Below are 23460 nucleotides of genomic sequence, written 5' to 3' on the forward strand. Positions count from 1 at the left end.
GCCATAATCCAATATCATACGGAGAAACACTCCACACACACTGTCTGTTGGATTCAGTGCACTTGGCCACACTTCACCCTAACCGCATTTAGACACGCACACACTTTCTCAGCACGGCAACCCAGTGGTGTCTCTTGTGGTCTTTCTCTGAAGGATCTTTGATTCCTTCTCTTCACGGATGTCACAACAAATGGAGCCACAACATAGAATGTCGATAAACTGCTGTAATCCAAACAGTGTCGTGTTATATGAATCACTGCATATGACACACAAGAAAACAGTCTAAAGTTAGACACAATGTAGAATCAGGCTTCCTGTCTAGAGTCAAAATAATGTTGACATAGTACTTTCAGATATGAAATAATGTATAAAGTGAGCCAAATACAGACACTACCTTTTTTGTTGTTGCTGTTGGAACAGAAGGACAAGGTCCTGTCTTAGATGTTGTAAGTCAATAGCTAAACTGAAAACCAGACATTATTTTATCGGCTCAAGTCATGGTGTAAATTGATCAAATGTAATGACAGCAGTCATTTTTTTGAAAGACAGCTGCCACTGTGAGAACAGTGAATGCCTTATTTGTATGTAGAAAAAGTTGCTGTTTCATATCAGTTTATGTCAGACTTCATTCATTCATTCATTTTCCTTCGGCTTAGTCCCTTTATTTATCAGGGGTCACCACAGCGGAATGAACCATCAACTTATCCAGCATATGTTTTACACAGCAGGTGCCATTCCAGCTGTAACACACAAACACTCTCACATGCACACTCATACACCAAGGCCAATTTAGTTTGTTCAATTCACCTATAGCTCATGTGTTTGAACTGTGCGGGAAACTGGAGCACCCAGAGGAAACCCACACAAATAGGAGAACATGCAAACTCCACTCAGAAATGCCTTTGTCAGACGTTTTTTTCAAAAGTATTTGTTCTGAAAAAAAAATTACATTCACACAAAGTAGAAATATTGTTTAATTTAGACACACTAAATACAGTAGATTTTTTACTTTAGTATAATATAGAAAAATATATTTTTAAACCTTCATCAAATAAACTAGATTAAAGTAATATTGTTTGATCAAAGAAAATTTGATAAACAATATTACAGCTAAATTTATAAATTACCCTCAAAATATAGTTTTGACTTGGTTGAAAAAAAGTATTTTAATATTAATTAAAATATTTATTCTGCTCAAGGCAAAACAAAATACATTAACTTAAAGGTTAAATTATTTTTTAGACAACAAATTAATTGAATTAGTTTGGTTCAACTTAAAACAAAATTCTAAATAAAATCAAGCTTTGAACTAAACTATAACAAACACATAAACGTTTAGGCTATGTGTTCACATTACATGAAATCTCCTGGTTTAAAGTAAAAAATATTACTTTGAGAAAAACATGCTGGTTTTCCAAATATCTGTAATGATTCTAGTATGGATGCTGAAATATACTTTATGACCAAGTAATTAGGCCATGTTCAGAAAGCAACATAACAGCAAAGTAGTAATTCCTTAGTTAGAGGTTGATAAAACTAATATTAGTGGAGCAAAGTGGTGGTGAAATCAAATTTAATTATTTTGGTTTGTTTACGTTGTTAAATTGTCTGATTTGTTTTATGCAGCAGTAAAAAATCTAAAGTTAAAGTAGTGCTTTCTTTCCTGAAATAATATGAAACATGTTGGTTACAATTTGTTCAAACTATCATATACAATATTGCATTAATAAACATGCAATCACATTCATTCATTCATTTTCCTTCGGCTTAGTCTCTTTTCATTAAAGGTCATCACAGCAATATGAACCACCAAATTTTCCAGCATTTGTTTTACACAGCGGATGCCCTTCCAGCTGCTGCCCAGTCCTAGGAAATACCCATACACATCCACACACATACACTACAATCAATTTTGTTTATACAATTGACCTATACTACATGTCTTTGGCGTAAACCAGAACACCCTTCGAAAACCCACGCCAACACGGGGAGAAGATGCAAGGCCTAAGCCACCGTGCCGTCCCATTCAATCACATATCACATTTTTTTCAGCATTGGCATTTAAGTTTTGATGGATCTGTGGAGACTCCAATAAATGTGTGAACTATATGTCACCAGAGTATAAGTAGAGTAAAGATAGGTAGTATTTGCTAACATACATTTAGGGTAAACCAACACTTGCTACTAGCGATTAGTAACTTTGCACATACAAGTCAACATATTCTTCTAACATTAACCAAAGAGTCTGCTAAGGGCCCGTTTAAACCTGGATATAAGATGCATTTGTCTTTTAGATCATAAGTAAGCACACTGGCAGCATTTGACTAAATGAAGCACATTTTCAGCAAGTGATTATTAGTTACACCTGATGTTGTTTATGTTGTTGTTTAGCAGTGACTTTGCAGAAATATAAACCATCTCTAAAATAGAAACTTTGTACTTTGCCAAAATATACTTGTATCCCATGTTGTAACGTGATTATAACCCAGTGATGGACAGGACTGTTTGACAGAGTAAATGCAGTATGTGTGTCTGTGTGTTCCACGTTCGACAATTTAGTCACCTAAACTGGACATTGTATAAGCAATTGAGAGGTAAACTTTTGTCTTTCCTATAAAGAAACTTACATCAATTATTGTTTTTGCCACCATGTGTGGTGATGTGCACCGAGTTTATTCTTTACTAAACAGAAGAAAGAGAAAATGAAGTGGGAATGTACACTGACAGCTGCTGTCAATGGTTATCAATAGTTGTGTGGGAACAGGAACTCTGTGTTTTAGAGAGATGTAGGAGGTTTAACAGCACATGGCACCACTGGGTGTTTGTTGTGGGATTGAGGATTTAAACTAAATTATTCATAACATCAAAATAGTCAGCATATTAAACTTTCAGCAAGATAATATTCTGACACTTGCATAACGTGTTTATGGGTATTGATTAGGATGAGTACAGCAAACTCTGCAGCATAATTTGTCTGCTGTTTGTTAGATAAAGTTCTTTTGGGAAAAGTGAGTAAAAGAAGATGCTCAGGAATTGGGTTGAAATTAGAATTAAAATGTATATACAGTATGTGCTTAATGCATTTATAGATTGTGAATATGTTTTCATGCGTTTTTCTAGTCTGCTCACCAATACTTCATCTACACGATCAAACATACAGTATGTTTTTAAACATCATTGCACTAAAAAGAATTAAATATAATTTAAGGTGTAATTTATTAATTTGGATAGATAGATAGATAGATAGATAGATAGATAGATAGATAGATAGATAGATAGATAGATAGATAGATAGATAGATAGATAGATAGATAGATAGATAGATAGATAGATAGATAGATAGATAGATAGATAGATAGATAGATAGATAGATAGATAGATAGATAGATAGATATGCAGTATGTACCTCCTGTATTGATTCTTAAAAAAGTTAGAGATCTAGTACTGACATTTGAACAACTGTAGGCTGTTTTGTGACTAATTTGGTGAGTGAAAACTCAAGGAAGATCCATCAACTCTGTCCATCTTTTCTTTTTCATCCAGGCCTCTGTGAGAAGCTGACAGCCACCATGAGAAAATAGCAGACGAACAAATTCATAACACTTAAAAGAAGACATAAGAGCAGCCATTACTCTTTCTCAAACCAGACCGGCTGTCTTCCGTGCTACATGATTCAGAGGAACGGCAGTAAACGATGAAGAATGGTCTGTCGTTCTCCAAATCTGTCCATCCGGCTCTCTTTGTGTCGTTTCGGCTGGTCCTTGGAAAACACGACAGGAATGTGAAAGACTACCTGTCAACTCTCTCAGATAAATCCATTTGATTCACTTTAATTGCTTTATATTCAGAAAAGTGCAGAGAGAAATGAACTTTCAGTCTATGTTTTAAGCAGAGCGTAAACCTATCAGTCTCTTTCTAATATTAGTTGAAACTGTTGACCTTACTGCCCTCTGTGTTGAGTAATGCTCCACTTCTCATGCAAATCACATTATTTGCCTCTTAGTTCAACAGGGAACCATTTTGTACTTATTACATTTTGGACCCTTAACCTTTCTCTTGATGCAGATGGAAGAGAGTTGAAAAAACATTCCTGCAGCTTCATGTTCACACGCTTTCTCTGTCTCTCTCTCTCTGTCTCTCTCTCTCTCTCTCTCTCTCTCTCTCTCTCTCTCTTCAGTAAATTGAAATGTTCTAAAAACGTCACTTCTGGACCACAAAGTCTGCTTCTGTTGGCTGAAAGATTTCAGTTCAAGAAGTTTTGGATTTAATTAATAGATAAACCAAAGGTAAATATCATTTGGTTCGTAGTGTTTATGAAAAATGCTTTGCTGTCTAGACATGCAGCAGTTTGTTTGCAGTAGATGCAATAAGGAGTATTATTGCACATTGTGTTAAATACATTTCTAAGTTCTAAATTATTATATGAATGTAAATTATTTAGTCTTTTTTTAATAATGCTTTTTCAGTATTTAATATAAAGACATATTTAATGTAACTTGATCAAAAACATGAAAACTGGGTGGGACATATCATAGCTCTTCCCCTTTAGTTTAACTACCAATCATGTTTTGTTTTAACACAGTTCTGCGAATGACTCTGGTCGAGCTTAAGCACATAGCATAGCCATAGATCACATAGATCTGAATGATTTTGAGATATTGAGCTTAAATTTATTTGCATTCCATAGCAAACAGTATGCGTGTAACATTTTTTTAATTATTATTAAAGTCTTGAAATGTAAACAACTTATAAAATAACATTCCATAATGTAAATAAGTTGTCATTTAATAATAATAATGTGTCAATAACTCAATTTTGAAAAAAAATGTCAGATAGAACCTTATAATTCTAAGGTGACGAATTGTTAAAAAAAAAAATTGTGTCCAGAGACTGTTGTGTACACCATGATTATATATAAAGTTTGCTTAAATTATTTATTTTTTTTCCATCAAATTTTTATTTTATTTTGTATTATTTGAAAACAGAAAAAAACATGCCGTAGACAATCAATATAAAGCATTATGCATAGATATACATATAAAAACCAATATACATGTTGTTAAATAATAATATTAATAATAATGTCAACAACAACAACAATAGAGACCATAAAAAGGAAAAACTGAAGAGTAAGTGATAACGACATACTAAAACAAATAAAACTAATAAATAAATAAATATATATTTTTACTAATAAATAAATAAATTATATATATATATATATATATATATATATATATATATATATATATATATATATATATATATATATATATATATATATATATATATATATATATATACACAAACACACACAAATACATAACATAAAACTAATTTCCAAATAATCAAATCTGTATTTAAGGTTAAGTAAGGGTATAATTAAGCCAGTTAAAAATAAATAAATACATAAATAAATAAATAAATAAATAAATAAATAAATAAATAAATAAATAAATAAATAAATAAATAAATAAATAAATAAATAAAATAATGGTAATAGACCAATAAAAATAGGTTTTTGAAACTGTGCTAAAAAGAGGTCTACGGCAATGAAGAACAGTTATTAAAAGCCCAAACAGGGAACCTTAAAATATAAAGAAAAAAAAAAACAGATAAAAATAATAAAGAGGGAAAATAAATTAATTAATAAAAAAAATAAACAATAGAAAAAAATATGGGGCCTGGAACCAGAAGTTTCTGCTTTTTGATGTCTCCTTGATTCAAATTAGTAAACCTTTAAGTTTGTCCAAGGTTTGTGCCCAAAGTCTGATGGTGTCCTCTCTTGCATGGTGTCCTCTCTTGTCCTCTCTCTCTCTATGGATGTGAGCAATGGACATTTTCATATACACAATATCAATAAAAGTAATAATACAATGATGATGATCAAGAGAATGTGGAGGCTTCCATCTTGTCGCAACTATATTCTTGGCTGCTGTCAAGCCAGCTAAAAACACAAACTTCTGAATTTTGTTAAGCTGAACATCAGAAAAATAATTTAATTTTAAAATAGAGGGGGCGAGAGAGACTGAAACGTTTAGTATGGAAGACAAATTTTGTTTAACCATGTTAAAAAAAATAACCAAGGCCATCACAGATTAACGGCTTGGACCTCGGAAACAGTATATGTCACCAATACTTAACAAGCAGATAGCATCTTGAAGGGGGTATGGACATGTTAGATACTAGAAATCATTTGATTGGTCAGAAGATTTGAAACTAAAGCATGAGGAGACGTCAATTTTATTTTATTTATTCTTTGATCCATTTGTTGTTGGAACAGCTCTAGAAAGACAGACTGAGCAAGAAAGAGGAAGTGCTCAAGCAGATAGGCTTAGTCAGACTGTGTTGTAATATTTAGTCAATTCCATGTTCCATGTTCCATGTGTTCAATAAAAAGGTCAGGAGAGTGTTTTCTTCAATGTCAAAAATCGTAGTCATTTATTGGATACAAATTAATAATTCGATTCACAGAATTCTGTTATCCTTAACGAAATGCAAGATTTACATTCAGGGGTATGCAACACATTTCAATTTTCGATTTGCTCTGTTGTACGTAGCTGATATTAACAGGTGGAGTTTAGTGGAATTCGTCACTTGTCAATAATTCTCCAGTCCTCCATTGGCCACACCCATACATACGCCCTCTTTTTCTAAAAATTCTCTGCACAACATTAAAAGTATAAGACTTTCTTAACTTCTGTGCTCACAGAAAGTTTTGCTGCAGAGCTCAAGTTAATTTTAGACAATCAGCTTCATCTACTTCTGCAAAAATGCTTCATTAATATTATTGTTATATATATATATTTATTCATTCCTTTTTACAACAGTGTCTAGCTTTGGGTGTTTGTATCTTACCAATGTGAATTTTGCCACTGTTTTAGAGCACACTAGCTTATACATCATGAATGAGCAGGCCGGTCTTATTGACTTGCAGAAATGTATACATTTTTAGACTTTAAAAACGTTAAGCTGCTTGATGTTGCAAACTAATATTTTCTTCTTATTTTTTTTTTTACTTTTTATGTAAAGTCATGAACACACATTTGCGGAGCAAGTATTTTGACACATAGTCATCTGGAGCTCCTTCAAGGGACTTGACACTTGTAAACACTCACACCATCGGGCTCGCGGCTGTCAGCACTGCCCATGCTCGTCACCTGTACCAAGCTGAGCAATCATAGAGCTTGTGCTATGTTTCATTGTGATGTGTTGTACATATTTTGAGAGGTGCATGGTATTGTCGGCATCAGCCACGGCGAGGGCTATGTTTCCGTGCGAAGGCTTCGCTGGACCAAACGCGTGCGCATGACGCAGAAGTATAAATCAGCTTTTAAGATTTTTATATTTATACTAACATAAACAAAATAAAATAATTTTTTACATACTTAGACTTAAAATATATTTAATTTAATTTAACAACTTAATTTTATTTTATTTTATTCTGTTTTATTTTATTTTATTTATTTTTTTATTTTTTATTTTTTTTTTTATTTTTTTATTATGACCTTGATATAGTCAGCTCAATGTTTTACCATTTAAGCAACATTTAAACTTTTGGCAACTACAGAATTTTGGCAACTTGAATCTAAATGAAGCTATATTCTCTGGGGTGAGTTAGTCTGGTTCAATACAGGTTAAGGACTTTTTCCTCAGTACAGGAAGTAGTGCAGTGAGTGTTTCACTCTCTCTCTCTTTCTCTCTGAGTCTGCCGTCCTCTCTCTTTGTTGTGCCTCGCAGCTGTTCGATTCTTCTAACCCCCAGCTCTAAATGAACTGTTTATCCCGGATCTCGTCTCCACACCCGCATGTTGAACAATGATCAATAGCGTCTCCTGCCGTATCGGACCAGACCTTTCATTCCCACCATTAAGATCTGCTGATCTGAAACACTTATCTGGAGTAATCTGCAGCATTTGGATCAATTGCCTTCCCTCGGCTCTTACTCCTGGGTAGGTGGGTTAAACCACAGGCCCGGCGGAAAGAGGTCACCTCCAGCCAATGGATTGACAGTTTGGCCCAGCATCTGCTCTTTTTAAACACTTTTTACTTTTTTCCCCTTCTCTCATTGTTGTCTTTTTTTTTTTTTTGCTGTCTTTATCTCACTTACACTAAAGGCCTTGATACATTTCAAGTGAAAAAATAAATAATAAAATAAAAAGAAACTTGTGTTAGGGGCGACATGATGGCTCAGTGGTAAGAACTGTCATCTCACAGCAAGAAGGCCACTGGTTTGAGTCCCGGCAGGGCCATTTGGCATATCTGTGTGGAGTTTGCATGTTCTCCCCGCATGTTCGTGTGGGTTTCCTCTGGGTGCTCCGGTTTCCTCCACAGTCCAAAAACATGCGCTATATGTGAATTGAATTAACTAAATTGGCCGTAGTGTTTGGGTTTGCATGGGTGTTTCCCAGTACTGGGTTGCGGTTGGAAAGGCATCCGCTTTGTAAAACAAATGCTGGATAAGTTGATGGTTCATTCCACTGTGGTGACCCCTAATAAATAAAGGGACTGAGCTGAAGGAAAATGAATGAATGAATGAACTTGCGTTGGATTAAATCACAATTAAAAATGCTGTATGAGTGAGTTTGAAACAGCTTGCCAAAGCCATCTTACTGGTAAAGTACTCTTCAGCTGCTAAACAAATACCATTGGATTTTTTCTGCCAGTGGTGTAAATGTTGGGTGTGCTCAAAGGATTCACCTTCTTTGACTTGAAAACCTCATTTAGTTCATTCTCCTTTTCAGCTCAAAGAGGTATAACTGACCACATTTTCTGATTGATATGTGCCAATGTTTTGGATGTAGATGTGTTTGCTTCCCAGAAATCAGATTGTGCAAACTGTTAATTATATTAATAAAACTAAGAAAGATTGTAAACACATTGCTGAATTGGTAAACATTTGTTTTTTTATAAATTGAGCCTGTTTTTTTGTTTTGTGATCTACATGTAAGCATACTTCAAATATTATAACATGCATTTTCTAATATCTTTCTTATTTTGTTATAACAATTTAAGAGTAAATTTTCACCAATTATGTAAGCAGTTCACAAAATTTGACTTACAATTTGACAAATACATGTCTAATAGTTTAACTTCATCGGTTTTTGTTTATTTGTAATACAACTAAGTTTTGTGAAAATAAAAGTGAGTAATCTTACCTGAATCTATGTAAATGCAGGACACTGTTTACATCTTGCATGATATGGGGTAAATCTCCCAATTGGATTGCACGGCTGGTGTAAACATATTTACATCAATATGAATAGATGCTGGTGGCACGGTGGCTCAGCGGTTAGCATTGTTGCCGCACAGCAAAAAGATTGCTGGTTTGAGTCCCAGCTGGATCAGTGGGCTATTCTGTGTGAAGTTTGCATGTTCTCCCCTTGTTGACGTGGGTTTCTTCTGGGTGCTCTGGCTTACCCCACAGTCCGAAGACATGCGCTACAGGTGAATTAAATATAAAAACAAATTTTATATTTATTATAAAGAAAAATTATAAATAATTTATAAAATAATTTATTTATTAATAATTCATTCATTCATTCATTCATTCATTCATTCATTCATTAACTCTTTCGTCCATTCATTCATTCATTTATTCTTTTTGCTTGTTCCTTCATTCTTTTGTTTGTCCTTTTTCTGTTCCTTTGTTCGTTCGTTCATTCATTCATTCATTCATTCATTCATTCATTCATTCATTCAGATTCTTATATATGGTGACCCTGAGTGGTTGTAAAGCTGAAGGAAAATGAATGAGTAAATGAATAAACAAATGCTTTCTAAACTGTTGTTTTTCTGTCATTTTATAGTCCATTCATTCATTCATTCATTCATTCATCTTGCTTCGTATATGGTGACCCTGTGTGGTTACAAAGCCGAAGGAAAATTAATGTGTAAATGAATGAACAGATGCTTTCTAAACTGCTGTTTTTTATTTGTCATTTTAAAGTTTATTAATTAATTAATTAATTCATTCATTTATTATTTTTGTTTGTTCCTTCATTCCTTTGTTGATTTCTTTATTCATCCATTAATTAATAAAAAAAAAATTCATTCATTCATTAAATTTGCTTCTTATGTATGCTGACCCTGAGAGGTTAGAAAGTCGAAGGAAAATTAATGAGTAAAGGAATGAACAGATGCTTTGTTCTTTTGTTCGTTCATTCATTCATTTATTCTTTTTGTTTGTTCCTTCGTTCCTTTTGTCATTCCTTTGTTCATTCATTCATTCATTCATTTATTCGTTCATTCATTCATTCATTCATTCATTCATTCATTCATTCATTCATTCATTCATTTTTCTTTTTATGTTTGGTGACCCTGAGTGGTTAAAAGGGTGCCTAAAATCAAATGTATTATTATTATTGTTATTTTTATTATTATTAGTAGTAGTATTAATTGTATTATTATTATTATTATTATTATTATTAATAATAATAATAATAACAATGTAGTAAGTGCAGTATTGGAATGCTTGCAAACTGCTCAGATATTTCCAACTTTGTTTTCCAACAAACATTGAGCGAAATGAACTTGCTCTGAGTGCTGCACTATATCTGAGAGTTCATCACATCATAAATGATCCTCCACATAGCAGCTATTTTCTTAACTGAATAACTACAAATGGCTGCCTTTTAAAGTATGATTCTCTGAAGCGAAGTGGAAAGAAAGAAAAGGGAGTGAAAGAAACAGCTCTCCTGACCTTCAGCCCTCCATCATACCAGGGAGAAAAGCTCTGACAGAGAAAAACGGGTCTCTTTGGTAAAAGTCTTCCTCTCTTTTTTTCCTCCTCCTTTTCTGTCTTGTGGTAATATTCACGCTGATATATGAAAGACTTCTGCTTTTTATGTTTTTCTGCTGAGTGTAATAGATATCTTCTCATCTGTAATTATAGCATCACGGTTTGGCTGGAGCAGCTGCTGTCGTCGGTGATCTTGACTCGCGTGTGTCATCGCTGTTATTTCTTTAGCAGGTGTGACGGACGAGTCTTAATCTTGAACAGGACTGACGTGGTTTGTTTACAGCTCTGCTCTTCCTGAAGCTCAGCGCCATGACATACAGTAATGTAAGGTAATGACTGTGGCCATGGAGATGCAGACCGAGTTAAAGATGTCTTCACCTGGGCGTTAAAAGGATGCCATTGTGGAAAAATATGAAGAAAAAAAAATCTCCTTGGTAACGCACAACAGATGCCATGGCAACCTTTAGCTATCTCATTCAGAAACTGATTTGTGTGCCAGTTGTATTAGGGGTAACATTATTCTGCAGGGCTTATAAAGACAGAATAAAGGGAACGCCGAAACCTGCTGCTTTGAGCTGAATAACCAAAATCAAGAATTGCTGTGGCATTTATTCGTGAAGCCTTTGTGCAGTTTAAATTAAACTGGACTCATATGTGACATCAAGCAGACATAATTCTGGAATCTTCAGTCAAACAATTTTTAAGTGATGGAGATGAGCAATTATATATTTGTAAAGATATAATAATATATCATTCATTCATTCTTTTTTTTTCGGCTTTGTCCCTTTATTAATCAGGCATCGCCACACCACAATGAATTGCTAACTTATACAGCATATGTTTTACGCAGCGGATGTCCTTCCAGCTACAACCCATAAGTTATTAGTAAAAAAAATAATAAAAAATATGTCTATGTAATAGAGATGGTCAGGCAAGCAATGGTCAACACGGGCAAACAGAGCAGGCAGGCAGGCAGCAGACAATGTAAAACAAACAGAACAAAGCAAGGTTCAAACACAGAAGGTAAGGAAAGGAAAATGCTTCGTAATGTTCACAATCAGTATAACAAGACTCAGCAACTAGTGTGTGCGTCTGTGCTGCTTTTAAAGTCCATGTCATCAGTTCTGAACATGTTCAGCAGTGTGTATTCGCAATCAGCCAGGATTAGGAACTGGTGTGTGTGAGCAGTACATGACTGGATCTTGTAGTCCATATAATGTTGGATTTGTAGTTCTATGTGGTCTTTGTATATACCAGCGATCCAGGAGGTACAGATCCCTGGTATACACAAAGATCACATAGAATTAAAAAAAAAATCATGTTTTGGCGGCTTAATTATTATTTTATTTTATTTTATTTTATTTTACAGATATTAGGTTATTATTATTTTATTTTATTTTATTTATTTATTTTATTTTATAATTATTTTTTTTAGGTTGCATAATCCATTGCAAATGACAGAAATCTACAAAATGCCCAAATTGTAGCCCAATTTTATTAACTTATGAGGGAGACTCAGTATAATCAGTTTATATAACACATATAACTTTTTGTTTGCAACTATTTACAAATAACCTGGTTTTGGTGCACCTGGGCCCAGCTTTATTGATAATTTATTTTGTTTTGTTTTGTTTTGTTTATTTTTGCTTGTTTGTTTGTTTGGTTGGTTATTTATTTTATTTTCATTCTTCATTTTCTTTTCTGCTAAGTTTCTTTATTAATTAGGGGTCAACACAGCAGAATGAACCGCCAACTTAATCAGCTTATGCTCTTCCAGCTGCAACCCATCATTGGGAAACATCCACACACTCATTCACACACAAACACTATGGACAATTTAGCTTACTCACTTCATCTATACTCCATGTCTTTGGACTTGTGGGGGAAACCGGTAATGCAAACTCCACACACAAACTGACCTAGCTAAGGTTCAAACCAGCGACCTTCTAGCTGTGAGGCAATCATGCTACCCTCTGCACCATTGTGCACTTATTTTTTATTTTATTATATTTTTTATTCATCTGTTTTAAACATTTAGGTTGTATAAACCATTGGAAATGACAGAAATCTACAAAAAGCCCAAATGTCTGCCAGGTGAAGTGTAGTGTAATGTAGTTTCAACATGCAGCATTTATATTTCATCTTATTTCATCTTCTTCTTTTTTTTCCAGCTCAGTTTGAGTAAGTCGCTACCCTGCAGCTCTTGTCTGATCTGTCTGAAGAATCTAGTAGTATCACCAGCGAGTCTATGTTTGTAAACTGTAATTTTGTCTATTGAATCTGGCATGTAGCAGCAGACAGTCTAGCAGTCGTGCGGACACACAGAGATCCACTGCTTTAATTCTCAAAGAAACCTGATATCTCCTGATATCTGTCAGTAAAGGAAAAAAGTTTTTCAGTAAAGCTTCAGCTCTCATGAAGCTCGTGTCAAGTGTTGGAGGAGACGGATCATCATGTGTGCCCTGAAGGGATGCTGGGTAAACTATCTAAATGGAAGATGTTGAAGGCGTTCATGAAAGTGGACGCGGATTAACGTTGACCTTTCTGCTGTTTAGTTGTGCCTGTGATGAGCAGCTGCTGTGGGTTTGCTGTATGAGCGGAACCGTGAGAGAGAGAAAGAGGGACCAGTCAGTATGGATTACTGTTACTCGGTTGGGGAGCGTTGTTCATTAGACTCTTTGCAAAACAGGAGTGCTCTGTCCGATTCACTGTTAATCTGTCTTTATAGGGAAGAACAACCGAAGACTATTTTAATATTTCACAGGAGTTCTCCTAGATAGAACTGAAGCAAAATGAAGAGTGTATGATTTTGCCTGTGGGGAAATAAAAGGGTCAAGATGCCAAAGAGGTATTTCAGGTTTCCATTAATTAGAATGTGTACTTGTATTTGTTTATATAAAAAAAGTAAAAATAAAAAAGAATGGCATATATTTTATTGGTTTACTGAATTTATTCAGAAAACAGTTTCAATTTTTTTTTCTTTTTCATAAAAATAAAAAAATAAATGAAAAAAAACTGTTTTTAATAAAGGAATAAAATGAAACATTTAATCAATAATAATAAATCATACATGTAAAAATGTATAATATTTTAAATACATTTATTTTAATTTAATATATTAATATTAAAAAAATATTAGTCCTTCTGTGAAATTTTTAGTGATGTTTAACAGACCAAAGAAATTTTCACAGTATTTGCCATAATGTTGTTACTTCTGAAATTCTGAATGACTGGGAATCAAGCTACTGCATAATGCTAACTATTTAATTATATTCACAGTCATAACTTTAACCACTAACAAAACCAAACTGAATTCACTATTGTAATTTTCTGAAGTGTTTTGTTGCATCCTTCTAGGAATTTTTACATCACGGCAGACACCTTTTTACTTGTTTATACTGTATGGTATGTAGTTTGCGGATGTGACTTTACTAGTGCCTGGTCTCCAGGGGTAGGATACAGCACATTTATCAGAGGAATGAGGTAAGCAGCTGTTATGCCCTTGTGTTGTGAATGACAGGATTAGTTGAACATGCTTCTCCTCAGCGTTCATTTTAAAACGCCATTTTGTGAACGTGTGTCAGAAATCCTTTTTGAATGGGTTGGGTTTGCCTACACTGACAAATGTCCTCACGAGGAGTGTGAAATCTGAAATCATCAGCATTATAGCAAGCTGTCAGCAGTCCTCATGAGAAAAAAACAGTCCTAAAAGGGAATTTTACCCTTATATATATATATATATATATTGTGTGCTCACAGATAAACTTGTTTTATGATTTGATATCACCCAGTGAAATATGCTGGAATAAATTCAGAAAAATTAAATACATTTTTGTAAAAAAATATAATTTTATCAGTATGATGTGCTTGATATGTGTGGACAAAAAAGTATTTAGTTTTATTTTCCAACTACTGTAACTGGTAACTATTTTATTTATTTATTTATTTATTTATTTTTTTTGCTAGTCTTTAAGTAGAAATATGTGCTTTCAAAATTGAAAGACATTATTGTGATAACTGATAAATTAACGTTAGGTTGACTAAAAAAAATAATATTAAAGGAAATATATTGTTTTATGATTTATGTCACCCATTAAAACATGCTGGGACAAATGTTTACTTAAAAAAATGACATTTTACAAATGATATCATGATACTTTACATCTTTTTATATATGGTGTGCTTGACATGTCTTGACAAAGAATCTAGTTTTAGTTTCCAAGTACTGTAACTGTTTTTTTTTTTTTTTTTTTTTTTTTTTTTTTGCTTGTCCTTGTGTAGAAATACAGTTGAAGTCAGAATTATTATCCCCCCTTTGATATTATTATTATTATTATTTTTTAATATTTCTCAAAAGATGTTTAACAGAGCAAGGACATTTTCACAGTATCATATTTTTTTTCTTTTTAAAAAACATTTAGGATAAATTATTAGCCCTTTAAGCTATTTTTCTTTTCAATTGACTACAGAAAAAAATCATTGTTATACAATAACTTGCCTAATTACCCTAACCTGCCTAGTTAACCTAATTAATCTAGTTAAGCCTTTAAATGTCACTTTAAGCTGTGTAGAAGTGTCTTAAAAATATCTAGTACAATGATATCATGGTTAAGGTAAAATTAATCAGTTATTAGAAATAAGTTATTAAAATTATTGTTTATAAATGTGTTGAAAATATCTTCTCTTGTTAAATAGAAATGGGGGGGGGGGGATAAACAGGGGGGAGAATAATTCTGACTTCAACTGTATCTGCTTTCAAAATTAAAAGACTTGACACTATTGCGTTAACTGATATGAACAATTTTATAGTGTAATATAACGTTGAAATCAAAATGATTAGCCCTCTTATGAAAATTAACTATTTTAAAAAATACTCTTAACACATTTTAAACAGAATAGTTTCAACAACTAATTTCTAACAACTAAATAGTTTTATCTTTGTCATGATGAGTTCATAATATTTATCTACTTACTGTATTCTTCCAGACACTAATGCTCAGCTTAAAGTACAATTTACAGACTTCACTGTTTGGCAAGTAATTAGGCATGTTATTGAATAAAGTTACTATAGCCAATGGAAGAAAAATAGTTCTTAAGAAACCTAATAATATTGACCTTAAATTTGTTTTAAGAACGTTTAAAAATCTTTTGATTTTAACTATATGAGAAATGAGAATTTCTCTGGAAGAAACAATAGTATAGGATAGTGTTTCTCAACCAATTTCCTGGAGGACCACAAACACTGCATGCTTTGGATGTCTCCTTTGTCTGTCACACCCATTACAGGTCTTTCAGTCTCTGCTAATGTGCTGATGATCTAAATCAGGTGTGTTTGGTCAAGGACACATAGAAAATGTTCAGAGCTGGTGGTCCTCCAGGAACATGGTTGAGAAACACTGGTATAGGAGATACTGTAAAAACATCACTAAATTTCACAGAAGGATTAAAAATTTTGACTTCAACTATATATGTTTGCCATATTTCCAAGCCCTAATCTTTAGAACCTAATCTTGAAAAAGTATTAAGAAGGGTTCAATATGGTAAATGTTCTTCATGAAACCACTAATGCCATAAAACCTTTAAGTTTAAGAGTGTAAGCTTGCATTCCAGACTGTTGTAGATGTGCTCTGAATTTTGTATTTTTTGGGTATATATTAACCTAGTGATAATTCTGTGAAGTTTAGGAGGTTATTATGCATAATAATGTTTCTAAATAACACCACTATCTCAATTTAAACACAACAGAATTCAATGGAAAGTTCGCAACATGATGAACAACTCCCAATATTAGCCTCATCCTTGTGTGTAAGATCTTCCTGATGGCCTTACTGCCACAAAGGCGCTAACGCCTTCTGGGAATCTGCGAGCACTGAAGCTAAAACACATTGTTAATTAACACAGTTATTCTGCACCAAACAGAAGAAAAAAAATAAATGAATACAAAAATCTTGCACGGATCACGGAGTGCGCCATAGAGTGTGAAGGCAGTCCTCCATGAATGAAGATGCATAGCTGTACTGTAATTAGTTTTGGGACTTGATTATTTGATTATGTGATGTAAAGTCCCCGGTCGTGCACCACTGAATAAGCGTATTGTGCCCATTCACATTAACTAAGGCCGTTATCCATCCTATCGCATCATACGGCATGATACAAGCGGTGCACAAGTCCCACCACATCTGATTTAATTAGTAACTGATAGCAATAAACAGAGCTCACTGGAGTGGAAATGGCAACTACTGTTGAGATGCTTATTTGAGATTGTGTTTAACACAGAGGCCATTAAAAACTCTAAAGATGATTACAGTAGCAAGCAGGTTACCATGACAGATGTTCATTGTAATCACTTCTTAAGATTTTCAAAGAAGAGGGTTTACATTTGAATATTAAAGCAATAATATACAGGCCAAACGTAATAATAAAACATGTCTCAATTGCCTTATTTACATAATATTTGATATTTTGGTTTGATATTACATTCTTTAACAGAGCTTACTAGAATATTTTTAGTCTTCTTTAAGATTCTGTTAAGTCAAGTGCCATTGACCTTATTGTTCAATGCAAAAGTGTGCTCGTTTCTGCAATTGTTTTTGAACTTCCGATTCAGTTGCCAGAAATGACTAGGAATAAAGAATGGCAAAAACAGTCAAAATGCTTGCTCTACAAACAAGTTGTCACCTTAAAATTATAAGGTTCTATCTGACATTTAGTCAAAATGGAGTTATTGATAAATTCTAATTAAATGATAACTTATTTACATTGTGATGTTTTTTTTTATAAGATGTTTACATTTTAAGACTTTTTTATTTAAAAACAAATGCCAAAAAGATTTAAATGGCTGCACCCGCCGATTCGTGAAGAATGAGATGAATCAAAGAGCTTAGAATGACCAAGAGGCAACACTCTAGTGTAATTTGGGAAACAGCCACTAGAGGGCTCGACGGCCATTTTAGAATGAAAACTCCAATAGAACAACAGCATATTATAAGTCTGTAAAATAAACTATAAAAAGTGCTGATGATTGTGATAATAAGTGTTGTATTGTCGTCTTTCAGGTTGTATCTCAGCTTTAATGCGCTTTTTAAATAAATAAATAGAAAACAAAGCAGCTGCTTGCCATCGCGACAGTAATGAGATCCAATGGACGGCCGATCACTTTCACTCCAAAATGGCGGAATCCAGGGTTGTTGCTGGGCGCTGCTGTTGCAATGGAACGTTCTGTTGAGTGTCGCCTCATTCTAAGCTCTTTGGATGAATATAGAACACATTTTTTATTATGTATTTCATATTTGAAATTTTGGCTTGATGTTTACTGACAGGGTTTTCAGGCAAACTTAACCTAGATTGAAATATACGTTGCAATATACATACAAAACGTGTCTCTGTTTATAAATTATTTACATCTTATTCGATATTTTAGTTTGAAATTTCAGTTTTGACAGGGCTTTATAAAATATTTTATTATGTTTTCCCAGAACTGGGTTGTGGCTGGAAGGGTATTCACTGTGTAAAATTTATGCCAGAATAATTGACGGTTCATTCCGCTGCAGCAAATCCTGATAAATAAGAGACTAAAGCTGCGGTCACACTGGACTTTTCTCCCCATAGACTTCCATTTATACGTACACAAATGCGTCAGACCGGAAACGCAAGGTCGTGCGTCAATCGCATCACTTGACTGCGTGAGACCCATTGGGGATCAAAACATGACCTCTCTGGACAGGAATTTAAAATATGGAACATCGCTCACTTTTTTAAATGTCTAATCATCTTGTTTAATTTGGCCCCTTTTTGCAGTGCCATACAACAGAAACACTCAATCTCTAGTGTGACTGCAGCTTTAGCCAAAGAAAAATGAATGAATGATTGGTCAAATGCTTACATTGTATATATTTTGTTATAGTTGCTTTTATGAACCTGTTAATTGTTATGTTATTGATAAATCTATATGAACAATTAATATAATTGATATTTTAAATAGCTGATTGACTTATTGGCATTCATATTTAATCAATGTACTTTTTTTTTTTTTAATAATAAAATTGTGTGAGCATAAAGTTATTTCATGTACATAGAAAGGATATTAAATGCAAGTGTCTGCTTTATGGTTCTCAATAACTACAGTAGTCAGCATTTGACGTGGATCAAATCTTTTAATCAATGTCGAACAACACCCATTCTTGTCTTAGGACAATTTATACATATGGTTTGATCCACTTCAAATGTTGACTACTATAGGGTGTAAACAATATCAAAATATGAGTGAGATAATGCACATTAGTAATCCTTCTAATTTAATCTATATAATAAAACAAAACAACATACTTTTTCTGAACTACACTAATTAAAGCTTCTAAAATTCTATTTTAAATACTTACGGACATTTTTAAACCAACTGGGCACATGACATTCTTATCTTATGCTCATTCTTAGCTAAATATTTATAATGCTTTTATTTCTGGTGTTTAAGTGGTGGTGGAGTCAATATTACAGCCCAGGCTCAATGGAAACACATACCTCACCATCTAGATTTTGCTCAGGGTACAATTTGTAGATAGATGAGGCAAACGTATTCTTTTTTAAATCAGACATCATTCATTTTTTTATGGTATTTCTTTGGCTTTATGCAATAAACGAATGAATGAAGTGAATGAAACTAATTCTTAATTTGATGAAAATATGTCTCTGCATTTATCATTAGTGTGAAAAGGAACAAAAGTTGTGTATGTCACGCTGCCCTGTAGGCATAAAATTTACTTAGAAACTGTAGTCAAGCATATGGTGAACTACGTTTTGGCAGTTTAACAATTATGTAGGTTGAAAGACATATTTCCAATGAGGCTGCATTGAAAAATACACAGTTCAAGTTATATTCTTTCATATGTGTTTTTACTGTCTTTATTTGTTGTATCTTGAGATGGCTAGTGGTTAGTTTGGTGTTGTGAATGTCACAGTTCACCAAAGGGCTTTCAGCACTAGAGGCAAATTGACCTCTGCCTCTGTACTTCCTGTAAAAGACCACACAATTTTCAGTCACGCTGGTTATTAGGTCATGGCGGGTGGGCAAATCTGACTTGTGTGAAAATCTAAACAGACAGACATACAAAATGCCTCGCCGTCCTTTTAAAAACGCAAGATTCACACATTTTCTGTTGTGTGCAGCTGTCTTTATTAGAAACGTAATGAAGCAGAGTGCGAGAGAGAAATGAGCTCTAGTGATACGACACTCTGAAGAAGATCTGCTGATCGCCAGGGATTCATTTAAATGCAAAATATTCACAGAATAATCGCAGACAAAAATACATTTCCGCTGTGGACATACATGATTAAATAACAGCTCAAGGAGAACACATAACTCTGAAAGAGCACAGTGAAATGTATTTTTTTTCTCGCTTGCCTTCATATCAGAGAACAGATTTGTCTTTGTTTGCCTCATCAAGGACTGTATAATTTAGTCAGTGAAGCCATAATTATCACACTATGCAAAATGGGAACTTGGTGAAGAGATAGAATGGATTTTTCAGAGAAATGTTCAGTCAGACTTTTAAGGCCTTGATGTACTTCAAGTGGAAATGAAGAAGTAACTGATGTGGCATCATTTGAAACAAAAACAGGCCAAAGTGAAGTTTGAATCAGCTTTTAGAACTATATATATATATATATATATATATATATATATATATATATATATATATATATATATATATATATATATTTTATTTTTATTTTTTTTTTTTTTTGAAAGCTGATAAACAACTTTGAAATTTACTGTAGAAAATGCTTGGATCTACATAATCGACTCGTGTTGAGCCACATGAAGAAATTAATTAAATTAATTAAAGATTAAATTTTACAAATTTGACGGATGAAACATCAAACAATTAAGTTGTCCCCCCAAAAAACTCAAATGACTGTGTTGTTTCAGCTTAATACCCAGGGGTTGAAGACTGCGTATACACGCTTTGAGGCGTCTTCTCCTGATATCACCGAAAAGAACTTAAACTACATTTTGAGTTTTGATTGTACAGATAAGAGCATAAGAGCAGATAAGGTGTTTATTTTTTGTGTACAATCTCAATAACAACAAAATAAGGAAAACAAACAGTGTAGACATTCTTTTTTTTTGTCTCTGCGAACTGATTTAAGAAACGCATCAATAACATGCACTTAAGCTTTGCGAAAACAAAACACAGGCATGAGACATTTATCTATAGAAACCTTGAAGTGTCCGCTTTTAAATGCAGCGAGTCTTACAGTTTTTTTGGATTGCTTAAGCACGATTTTCAAAACAGGGCCTGTGTTTTCAAAACAGTACACACAATTAGCACAACCACTCACCCAATTAGCAAAACACTACAGATCCTTTGCATAACTAAACACTCTTGTAAAAACTTTACACTTATGTTTAAAAACCACACTTTTTTACCATAAGAAACACACATTTTCACATTTACTATACACTGTTTGCACGAGTTACACACTGCTGTGATAAACCTAACACTTTTAGCACTTCTACTTCCCTATGATTAGAGTAGGCTACCATCAACAAAGTACAAATATAAAGTAAACTCACCAAACACTACTCAAGAACAATGCTGCACACTGAAGAAACTCATTTATTCCTCAACATGTCCAACATGTTTACATGAAGATTCAAAGAACTGTAACATGTCACTTTACGTATTGAACTGTAAGTTAGACATTGTCTCTTCGCCTAGCTGGATCTGGCATGAGAATTATCAATAAGAATTAGCAATGTTGTCCTTAGCAAGACACCTTGGAAAGAAGTGTCTTGAATGTAGAATCTTGTATTGCTGCTACCTCCATCTGGTCACTGGCTTGGATGAGGGGTACCTCAGCTTGGAGACGAAGATCATATACTTTCCACCACTATGCTAAAATAAACTTTTCAATAGGGTTGAGGAATAGAGAGTTTGCTGGAAGATATAGGACGGTAAAATGTGGATGTTGCTAAAACCAGTTCTGAACCAGAGTAGAACGGTGGAAGGACACATTGTCCCAGACAACAATGTATTGCGTATGATTGATTTGATTTGCTGCTGTTATGTTGTGCAGTTGGTCCAAGAATGGTCATGGCAGTGGAGGACCCCATTCTTTGTAATGGCTACACAGAGTGTTTCCCCCACGTTGCCCTGGGACATTGACTAAAGCCCTGTGGCCAATGATGTTTCTTCTACTCCGTGTTCTCGTCAGGTTGAACACACCATCATCCACGCAATCGAACTCATGCTAGATCTCCTCTCCATCCATTCGTGAAACTACCTGAAGAACAGTGTCAGGCAAAATTGTGTAGTTCAGTGTAGATCTAGTATTACAGTACAGTAAAAGATTATGAGACAGTATGCAATATCACACTGCTAAAGTGAATACATACCTCTGCATAATCATGCATCAGTCTTTTTTACCCTTTCGAAATTGTGATCGAAAGGCACTCCATAAATTTGCTTCATTTGAATATGTTTTTTTTTTATGGTGTGTGCCAGAGTTGATATTGAGACCTGATGATTTTCATTGAAACTGGCATTTTATAGTGCTTAAACACCTGATTGGTGTGTCTACAATTAATCAAACAAGTGTTTGCACACCTGACGACTGTGTTGAACCAATTGGTTGGACGGTGCAGTAATTTGACAGTCAGTGCTTTGGTATTGCAAGGAAGTGACTTCATGATAGATTTTAGTGTGTAATGTATGTTAAGTGTGTTTAGTGTTGTGCAAATCACTGTGTGTAGAGATTTGCAACAAGTGTGAGGCTGATAATGTGCTTATAGTAGTGCAAATATGGGCTGATGTTTTGATACTTGTGTGTAAGGTTTTGCTAATAGTGTACTACTTTTAATTTTAGTGTGTAAGCAATCCTAAAAAACTGTAATACAAGAGTCTTAATGCAATATATTAATACATGAGAGAGAGAAACATACCTGCATAAAGCTTGGAAGGTAAACTTTCCAACTCGTTTTAAAAACAAATGTTGTACTGTACAGGAGACACGGCATGGAGGAGATTGATTGACAATGGTTTACAGCCAATCCGGATGCAGAACCCAATACGCTAATCAAGACGCAGAACAATGCGCTGTGGAAAAAAAGCTTGTCAAATTGCACAAAAAAAAATTCAGCGAAACCACGAGGCCACAAAAAGTGAACAGTGTTATAGTGAGGGACCTCTGTACATAAAAATATTTTCTTTCTGTTGGGGTTCTTTCTGTTGGGGTCAGCGAGTAAAAACAAACACTACCGCTACCAGTCCACGTGTCTTTTTACTCCAAATTTAAGCCTTTTACACCAAAAGCTTGTTAGAGTCAAAATTGTCTTGCTTTTAATCATTTCGTTATATTTTAATATTACTATTTGTTATTTTTAATTAAAAACGTTTTTATACATTATATTCAAGGCTTTACATTAACACCCGTCAACCTGCCAAATGCAGGTAGATTTCAGCTGTGGCGGTTTAGACTGCCGCTTCCACACACCACTTCGGCTTGTTAAAAATCCTTTTTAAATTGTAGTTTTCTTAAAAAGCAGAATTCAACAATAAGGAATGCCAAATGAGGGGCCAGCATGAGAGATGACAATAAGCAAAAGAAAGCAGGTGAATACCAAATGAGAGGATGATCATGCACGGTGAGACACAGGCGATACTGATGCACTACCGAGGGATTCTGTGTCAATGCTGATTTCAGGTGATGTGATGTGCACAG

General features: G+C 33.9%; 1 protein-coding gene across 6 annotated transcripts in view; it reads left to right on the plus strand.

Moving 5' to 3' along the window:
* The window catches only part of LOC141376138 (uncharacterized), a 1104960-nt gene that overhangs the window by 536956 nt on the left and 544544 nt on the right, over positions 1 to 23460 (plus strand). For 4 of the 6 annotated variants that reach the window (XR_012385415.1, XR_012385414.1, XR_012385418.1 and 1 more), the window contains one exon: positions 3544 to 5149. The gene's annotated coding sequence lies outside the window, so the exon portion shown is untranslated. Of the gene's footprint in view, positions 1 to 3543 lie in introns of those variants that run through there. The other 2 variants (XR_012385419.1, XR_012385417.1) reach the window with 2 other exon arrangements.

Source organism: Danio rerio, chromosome 9 (genome assembly GCF_049306965.1).
Source record: "Danio rerio strain Tuebingen ecotype United States chromosome 9, GRCz12tu, whole genome shotgun sequence".
NCBI lineage: Eukaryota > Metazoa > Chordata > Actinopteri > Cypriniformes > Danionidae > Danio > Danio rerio.